Source organism: Solanum stenotomum, chromosome 1, assembly GCF_019186545.1.
Source record: "Solanum stenotomum isolate F172 chromosome 1, ASM1918654v1, whole genome shotgun sequence".
Taxonomy (NCBI): Eukaryota; Viridiplantae; Streptophyta; class Magnoliopsida; order Solanales; family Solanaceae; genus Solanum; species Solanum stenotomum.
The window spans coordinates 68,761,694-68,771,366 of NC_064282.1; the positions used below are offsets into that span (position 1 = coordinate 68,761,694).

Sequence of the window (9,673 nt, forward strand, 5' to 3'; positions counted from 1 at the left end):
GAAGCAAAGCTGAGTGGCATACCTGGATAATGCATGAATTTGGCCTCATAAGCTGCAACATACATCTTTCCTTGCTCTATGTTAAGGAACTCATCTCTCCTCCTTTCCCCAAAAGTCTGGGGTATATACTTCTCCATGAAGAAGCCAGAAAATGCTGCCCAAGTCATAGGTGGTGCCTTTGCTGGTCGACACTCAACATGAGATAACCACCACATTTTGGCATCCCCCTGAAACTGGTATGTCACAAACTCAACACCGAATCACTCAACTATGTCCATCTTATGAAGCAAATCATGACAATCAACAAGAAAATGATAAGCATATTCAGATTCAGTACCCTTAAATACCGAAGGTTTCAACATTAAGAACTTAATAAACAGATCATGCTGGTCAATAGTCATTATAGGCCCTGTACTCAATCGGGGTAACGTGCCTGTTTCCAAGGACACATCTATGCGGGGAGCCCCAACAACTTCTTGAGGTACTCCCTGAACCTAAGGTGCTGGTGCAAAAAACGTTGGGGGTGTCTGGCGTTGACTGAGATAAGTGAGAGCCTGATTGATCATCTCTAGAGTAGGTTGGGGTGGTGCTTCCTTCTTATGAATCTGCTTATCCTTCCACTTATCACCCATTCTCGCTACCTCATAAGTCGGTGGAGGGGTCACTGCTCTATCCCTAGTTGGACCAGGTGTATGCCCTCTGTCTGTAGTGGGCCTTCTCCCATGACCTCTACCATGGCCTCTCGCCACTTCTCCCCCTCGGGGTGCATCCCCAATGGTTTGCTCAGGCACACCATGTCTTTTTGGTGCTGGTGTTGCCATAACTGTTGCTCTAGTTTTGACCATCTACGAAATAGAGTGAAGTAGGTCAGATGCCAATTTGTATCAGCTAGATACCAATTGGATTTAAGTAATAGCACAAAAAAAAGAAAGATATGAGTTTTCCTAAAGTCCTATAACCTCTCGAAGAAAAGTAAAGGCTTCCCCGTACCGTTCCGCAAAACTCTACTAGACATTTCCTTGTGTGATGAGATCACCGAACCTAAAGTTCTGTTACCAAGTTTGTCACGACCTAAAATGAGTCATGAGTGGCACCCACACTTAACCTCCTTGGTGGGTGAACCAACGAATTCAACCCCGACTTATATCAATTGTTCAAGTTAAAGAAAACAACCATAATACAGAAACTCAAAACTTATTAAATTTCTAATAAAAGAAACCTCTAAAGTCTGTTACATATTATCGCCAAAACCTGAAAGTCATCACATAAGGAAATTTATTCTCAAAATACCAAGTCTAAGAGTGTTAAAGACACCAAAATAAGTAAACATGATAGTCTATGTCCGAAATTTAAGGACATCATGCCATGAACAAGAGAATCCAACACGAGCTAGAAGAAGAAGCTCACCCGGAAATCTGATGAGTTGGAGACTGGCAAGAGCTGAGGGTGATTCAAAGTCAATTGCACACTTGCTGCACTCCACAAAAGAAAACGATGAAAACACAAGTAGGGTTAGTACAAGGCAACATGTACTGAGTAGGTATCATTGCCAAACTCAAAATAGAAACTAATATGCAATAGGTAATAGTATGAAATCAACTATGGCACTTAGTAGGTGGCAAGTAACAACTAGCATGAGCAAGGGACAACCACAACAAAGTAGGTACGAAATCAACCAACAATATCAAGAACACACATGGGACTCATGCCTCCACACCAAGCTCTTTTTGGGATTCAGTACATTACATTGTTTGTATATATCTATGTTTTCCTTTAATGTTACCATGTCGGAACGTAACACCCGATCCAATAATATTGTGCCGGCTTGTGGCACCTGATCCAATATATCGTGTTGGAACGTGACACCCGATCCAATAATATCGTTAAATTATCATTCGTTATCACCACTTTTTACTTCATTAATAATATTTCATCAAGACTTCTTTATTCAAGGCATCACTTTGATAGAGAAAGTTTGAGGTTATGGATTCACGATCTTGGAATTTCAGACCAATCAAAACAACATACAAATTATCCAAACTACAACAACCAAGTACGTAGAAAAAATAACAACATCACTCAATGCTTATCAATCACTATTAGGAGTCTATCTATCAAATAGAATAAACCATAACCTACCTCCACCGAAGAATCGAGGTCAAGCAAGCTACTTTTCCAATACTTTTTCTTTCCTTAATGCCTCCAAACCTTTCCAATCTATCAAGTATATATGAATAATTTGTAAGTTAATGAGTCTATAAACACTCATATTATTCTATGTCTAGCATAGACTGAAAAACTCATCTAATTCTATAATCAATTTCCTAAAGTTCAAACCTAAGGGTAAGTCTAAATTCCTCCAATTAGCATAACTTTAATGGAATTTAAATAATACGATACACATAATATTTAATTACCTATGTAAATATATCAAATATAATTTATAATGTGAGAAGAAAATATTAATATATAAAGATGGAAGCCACTGGTCACGAAACCAGTGGCAGGCGGACTAGCAGCAACCCAACACACAATTCATATACAGAAGTCACCATCCAATTACACACTATGATATATAACCTTCCTTAATATTATAATAACCTAACCTTTCAACCATTAATTGTTACTATCAATAATTTGACCAATCATCACATCCTCAGCTTTGCCCTTTTAAATTCTGCAATCTTTTTCCATTATTCAACATATAGACCCACTAGCGATAATCAGCCAACTATATACAACTAAAATTCTGGAAAAATTTTCGGTGAATGAGTTACCTAAAGCAGCCTTTCCAATCTTGCTCTTCGATCGTGCGACTCTTTTGTTTTTCCTTTCTTCTACAGATTATTTACTACCCTAATTATTATGCATAACTAATTATAAAGTGGTGAAAGTGACCCACTATCAATTTTAATGTTATTTTCTTTAACCACCAACTGAATAAATTATTAAAATTACCCCATTAATTCTATAATTGTAGTTACGAATAGTCCAAAATATCCATTTAAAATCTATCGAAAACTATTTTTTGAAATAAAAACTCTAGTACTCAAAACGACCAAATCGGTCATTACACTAGAGCTTCTCTTTCGCAATTTAAAAACACAAAAAAATTGGAATAAATCGGCAAGAAAGAAGAAATTGGCGAATTAATTGTGTGAGTTTTCTATCTGTATTGATATTGATGTTCTTTCTAGTTTTAATTGTAAGATTCCTTGATGGTTGAAAATGGGGTTTCCCATTTCAAGAATTTAGAATGTTTCTTTCTTGCTTCACTGTGATTTCTGGATGGAAAATGGGAGGGCGGGGGTTGGGAGTTTTTGATTTCAACAACTTAAGATGTTTCCATCTGATTTCTGGTTTAACATGTAAAGTTTCTTAATGGAAAATAGGAGGGGTTGAGGTGGGGGTTTCTGATTTCAAGCTTGCTTCACTAAGATTTCTGGGTTTACTATGAACCTTTGGTATTAATTGTATGATTTCTTGATTGTTGGAAATGGGAGGGGTGGGGTGGGGGTTTCCGATTTCAAGAATTTATGAATAAACTTTTGAACAAGACTGAAAATCTTAGTTGGTCTAATCAAATTTGCGAGTTTTCTATCTTTATTGATGTTTACTTCTTGCTTCATTTCTATTCTGGGTATTATTTTGGAGACTTTTGGTTTTAACGGTAATATTTCTTGATGGTTGAAAATGGAAGGGGTGGGGAATCACAAAAATGTTTTTGGAATAAACTTATGAACAATACTAAAAATCATAGTTTGTCGAATTAATTTTGTACAATTTCTATCTATATTTCAACTATACAAAAATTCTAATTTCTTGACTGATGTTTCCTTCTTGCTTCATTTCCGTTCTTTGTATTATTTTGTACTTCACTCAGATTTCTGGGTTTACTATGAACCTTTGGTTTTAATTGTAAGATTTCTTGATTGTTTAAAATGGGAGGGGTGGGGTGTCACGCCCCGAGGCTACCACCTTGGCGTAACACGAGACCTATGATCACAAGTGACCCCAATATAGCCTTGTGGCATATATCAAACATACTGAGAAAAATTGAATAAGACCTGTACTATGCGGAAGCTAAAACAGTGGATAACTAAAAGTGGGGAAAAACTCAACTAGTCTGAATATATAAAACATACTAAGAATTTAGCGATAACTGAAACAATCACTTAACAACTCAAGCTGAGTCTACTACTATGTCTAAAAAGCCTCTAACTGAGTTGAGTTGCTGGAACATGACCCCAACTAAGTCTAATAAAACTGAAAAATAAAAGTAAAGACTAAAATGAAAGCATGCCTATTGTCCTCGAAATATAAGGACTCACCACTGAAGCTGCTGAATGTGGACCAAGAATCGATCTAAGCGTGATCTAGATGCTGAGTACCTGAACCTACATCATGAAATGATGTAGCACATAGTATGCGTCAGTACTTGGAATGTACTGAGCATTAATGATATAGATACTAAGCTAAATAAAAGATATATAAGCTGAACAATGTATAACTGAGATATGATGTCATTTGAGTAGAGATTTAGATTCTGAAATATAACTAAAAAACTAAACTGAATGCAATGACCAAGTACTAATCATTAAGATAACATGCTGAACTGTATACTGATATAAATGTTGAAAACCTGGTCAATGCATTAAGAGTCAGAATGTAGGAGCTACTATTAAATGACATAAACCACATGAGCTAAGCCTGGAGTTTGATGTATATGCCTCATCGAGAGGACCCAATATACCTTGCCAGGGTTATAAAGGCATGACTGGCGTGATCAATAAATCAGATGCCCAATAGAAGGGACTTATAATTCTATGAAGGCATGTAGTTTTGGGACTATGAGGGTACGCTGAACCCTAGTCCAACTCGGTGCTAAGTCTACTCCCAACTGAATATGTATATGACTGAAATGTTACTGGAATACTAAATAGCTCAAAATAGTGACATGCTAACTGAGAATGCAACATTTATATACTGATAATGTGACATTCAAAATCTAAATCATGATTATATGTTTAACTAACCTAGCAAGTGTAATTCAAGAACTAAGAGAATCTACACAAACTAGGGTTCTGAGTTTCATACAAGGAATTAAGAAAAATTTCCAAGAAAACATGTTATTTCGATTAAGGATCCTACAACAACTAAATTAGAACAAAACTCCATGGTTTTAGAAACCCTACATCTAAACAAGATATGGAAAATCAAGGAGCTGACGTTATTCTAGGGACCTATTGGATGAAAGGAACTCACTAGTAAAATCCCACATACCTGGTGATGAAATCTATGGAGAAATCCTTTGGATTTTGGGGCTGAACTTTGAAGAACACTGCTGTTTGTTCTTGGGAGTTTTGATAGACTTTTCATCGTCTTTTTTCTCCAAGTTTGGATGATATTTGGAGAATGAGGGTTATGGGTAAGTCTGACTAAGTTATTAGGCTTATATCAAATAAAACAATGTAGTTTAGGCATTAAACGATGTAGTTTAAGGGTTTGGAATACCAACCGTCGACTGTGGTCGTGGTTCGTGGTCTGCTCGACAGGGCTTCACTAAAATGAGCATAATGTTTTACTCCGAGATGGGATTTTTGCAAACACGGTGGCGTTCAAAAAAGGATTTAATTATCTTTAATTTGATAGGTCATGAGCCACCTAATTCATTTTGTGCTAAAATATATGACTATTTGAAGTTGACCCAACGGCCATTTCCGTGCAATTGACTGATGACCCTCACCTACAATCAGACCTACGGTCCGTAGGTCCAACCACTGACGTACTGGTTGACCGTGGGTAGGATCATATACATCAAAATTTGGGACCCAACGATGGACCCCACCTACGAATTGTGGGTTCATCAACAGACCGTGGACCAGGACTGTAGGTCTCATCTTTCAATCCTGAAATTCTTCTAAGTCTGGGTCTGAACCACGTAACCCTACCTACGGTCTGTGGTCTGACACACGGTCCATTGGTTGCTTCTATTGGTTCTGACACTAGATTCTAGGAAGCTGCATTTTTTTCTATTTTCTTGAATTCGAGGTGTTACATGGGGATGGGGGTTTCCGATTTTAAGAATTTAGGATGAAAACCTCAATTTTTTTAGTTGTTGTCATAGTCTGTGTTTGTCATTTCTTGTTACTCTGCTTCTATTCTGGTTTTCATTACATCACCTTTAAATTTAATGTTTGAACCACAACTATGATTTGTTAAGAGGAATGGCTACAACATCACTTACCTGATTTCAAGATCAAAATATAAGTATACACTATAATGATACAATTTCATCTAACAATTGGAATATACATTGGTGTGATATTCTATTTCGTAGCAGGGGCTTCTCTAGTGGGAAGAATGGTATCTCGAAGAAAAGAGAAGGGATTGGTGGACAAAAAGCACTTAATGATATATCAAAGCCTTTGGCTCTACAAGCATCAGAGAAAAATAATTCCGCAAATGTGAGGGAAAGATCTTGATTCCTCTAGAAACAAATTCAGTGCAGGAAGAAAAGATAATTATTCTAAAGTTTTAGAGAAAAAGGGCGGCATGAAAGCACTAGCTGATCTTACAAACTCAACCAAGTCGTCATCTGTTGGAGAATCAGAATTGCATCAAAGCACAGAGAAAGGCAATGGACATGGGTTGTTTTCTCAAGGAAGTTGGATTAGCTCATGGTATGACCAACACCGATATTGATTAAACCGTGTATTAAAAACATTTTGCTGATCCAGTTCTCCTTTGGTAGATGATGTCCATGTGCATCTAGGAACATCTCCACATGCACTTGAACTATCAATGAAGTCGAAGGTATTTGCATTCCTAGCACCCTTTCCTCAGGTACATATTCAATGTTTTTGTATTGAACTTCTAATTTTGTTAAATGTAGTCATCGACATATCAGCTAGAAAGTCCAACAAAGCATTATGCCCAAGTGGAAGAGCTGCCAGAACTGATCTTTTATGATCAGGTCCGTTGTATATGTTTTTCCACTTGTGCTGCATCTCCTAAATTAGTAAAGCCACGATATATCAGCTGGCCGAATGACAGTGTTCTAGATTTTTCATTGATTTGGAACACCTATCCATTCAAAGCATTGATAGGCACTACTTTCAACTCAAGATCACTCGCAACCCTTTGAAATATATCCATTGTAGTCATTGGTCAGTCATCTATCCTAAATCAGCTAATGTTTTTCTATTCTTTCCTTTTATTTTCTTTTTCTAAAGTTTTTCTTTCAGATTAGATTGGATGAATTGGATGAACTCAAGTTAGGATTACTGCATCTATTGTCTTTCTTTTATTTTGAAACAATAACATGATTGAAGGGTGATCTCTAATGCTTTTGTCAATTATTGATGGGTTGGGAAAGATGGTTGGGGCAAGAGAACAAAAAAATAGGACTACGGTGGATCGAACCTTGCATCTAGAGTATGTTAACTATACCATGAGTGTGCGCAGACGTTACCCCCATCTTGTGCGAGGTAGAAAGACAGTTTCCAATAGGCCTCAAAAATAAGTTTGAAGAAAATACAAGAGTAAAGAAGCAATGATGTTAAGGAAAGTATCTAAACCAAAAATAGCACGATAAGCAAATATAATACTAGAAGATATTTGTAGTACTGATAAGGAGAAGAGGGAGCAGAAAAGGTGCTTCAACTAGAACCATGATCTGCCACAAAAAAAGAGAGAGATTGATCAGTTACCAACAGGATGGACTGCAACTGGCGGATTTTATCCTTTAGTTCAACTGCAAGGGATATTACTTTAACTTCAATATACCTCAGACCAACAAAAATAGAATCAAGTCACCCTTTAGCTCCTTGTTGAATTCTGAAAATCTTAGTTGGTCGAATAAATTCTATGATTTTTCTATCTTTATTGATGTTTCCTTCTGGCTTCATGTTTGTTGTGTGTATTATTTTGCACTTTTACTATGAACATTTACCTTTAATGGTAATATTTCTTGATGGTTGAAAATGGGAGGGGGTTTCTAATTTCAAGAATTTAGGATGAAAATCTCAACTAAAGATGAATGTACCCCTCTTCACCATTTTGCTCTGTTTGATGATTCAAACCCTACAAATTTAGAGTTGGAGGTGGAGGGTGGTAACCACCCGAGCATGTGCATCTGATGGGGGTAATCTAGTGTTTCATCTGTTTCTTTTTTGGAAATGAAATTACCAGATTGATTGAACATTGATAATGCACCAAATGTTCCTGCTTATCATAGGCAGGCGATGTTCAATTGTCTCTCCTTGCAGCTGTTGCGGGTTTCAATCTAATCATCTTAACACAAAATATGCCTTAGGTTTGTCAGTCTTGTTTGTTGTTTCTTGTTACACTACTTCTATTTTGGTATTTGATAGATCACCTTTTAATTTAATGTTTGAACCACAACTATGGTTTGTTGAGAGGAACGTCTACATCATCAGCTTACCTGATTCAAGTTCTAGATATAAGTACAAATTTCTAACAACTGGAAAATACTTTATTGTGATCTCGTATACCATTTTCATTCTTAGCACCCTTTCCTCATGTACACATTCACTGTTTCTATTTCTGTATTGAATTTCTTATTTTGTTAAATTAAATGTAGTCATCGACATATCATCCAGAAAGCCAATTGAAGGATTATGTTGAAGTTGAAGATATGCCAGAACTGACCTTTTATAATAGCCAAACTCAGCAAAGCCATGATATAGTAGTTAGATTTTGCATTGATTAGAACGCCTATCCATTTAAAGCACTGATGGACACTACTTTGAACTAAAGGATCACTCGCACCCCTTTGAGAATTGTTAAATATATATGTCGTAGTCATTGGTCAGTCACCTATCCTAAATCAGCTAATGCATTTCTATTTTTTTTCTAAATTTTTATTTCAAAATGATTGGATGAATTGTTGTTAATAGTCGTTTTCTACACCTTCTCAAGTTGGGATTACAACATCTTCTGTCTGTCTTTTATTTAAAAGCTGTAACATGGCAAGCCACATTCCCAACCTCCATGACAGAAGAGTGATCTCTACTCTTTTTGTCATTTATTTATATATTGGGAAAATAATAGGACTACGGTTGATCAAACTTTGCATCTAGAGAATGTAAACTATACTGTGTGTGTAGAACTTATCCATCTTGTGCGAGATAAAAGGACTGTTTTCAATAGGCCTCAAAAACAAATTTGAAAAAAATACTAGAGTAAAGAAGCAATGATGATAAGGGAAGTGTCTAAACCAAAAATAGGAGGATAAGCAAGTCTAATACTAGAAAATGTTTTATTACTGATAAGGAGAAGAGGGAGCAGAATAGATGCTTCAAGTAGAACCATGCTCTACCACAAAAAAAAAAAGAAATTGTTAGTTAAGAGACAGAGAGTTGACAAAGTTAAGAAATGAATCAGGGGAATCTAGAGGGGATAATTAAACCACACTACACAAATACATGAGGCACTTAGCTTTTCAAGATTGGTAAGCAGTTGATATTCAATCAAAGCATCTTTTATTCCTTTTATTCCTTTTATTCCAGATACTCCAAAAAATGACCGCAGGCATCATCTTCCAGATTCTCTTGATGGTGCTATCAACTTCCAGCAACTTCAGCTTATCAATACATCCCAGATATTCTGAGGCATGACCCATTTGCGACCAATAAGACCTAAAAACATA

General features: G+C 36.4%; 1 pseudogene; it reads left to right on the forward strand.

The window, feature by feature from the left end:
- Positions 1-1,601: 1,601 nt before the first annotated feature.
- Positions 1,602-8,734, forward strand: LOC125855760 (uncharacterized; annotated as a pseudogene).
- The last annotated feature ends 939 nt before the right edge of the window (positions 8,735-9,673 follow it).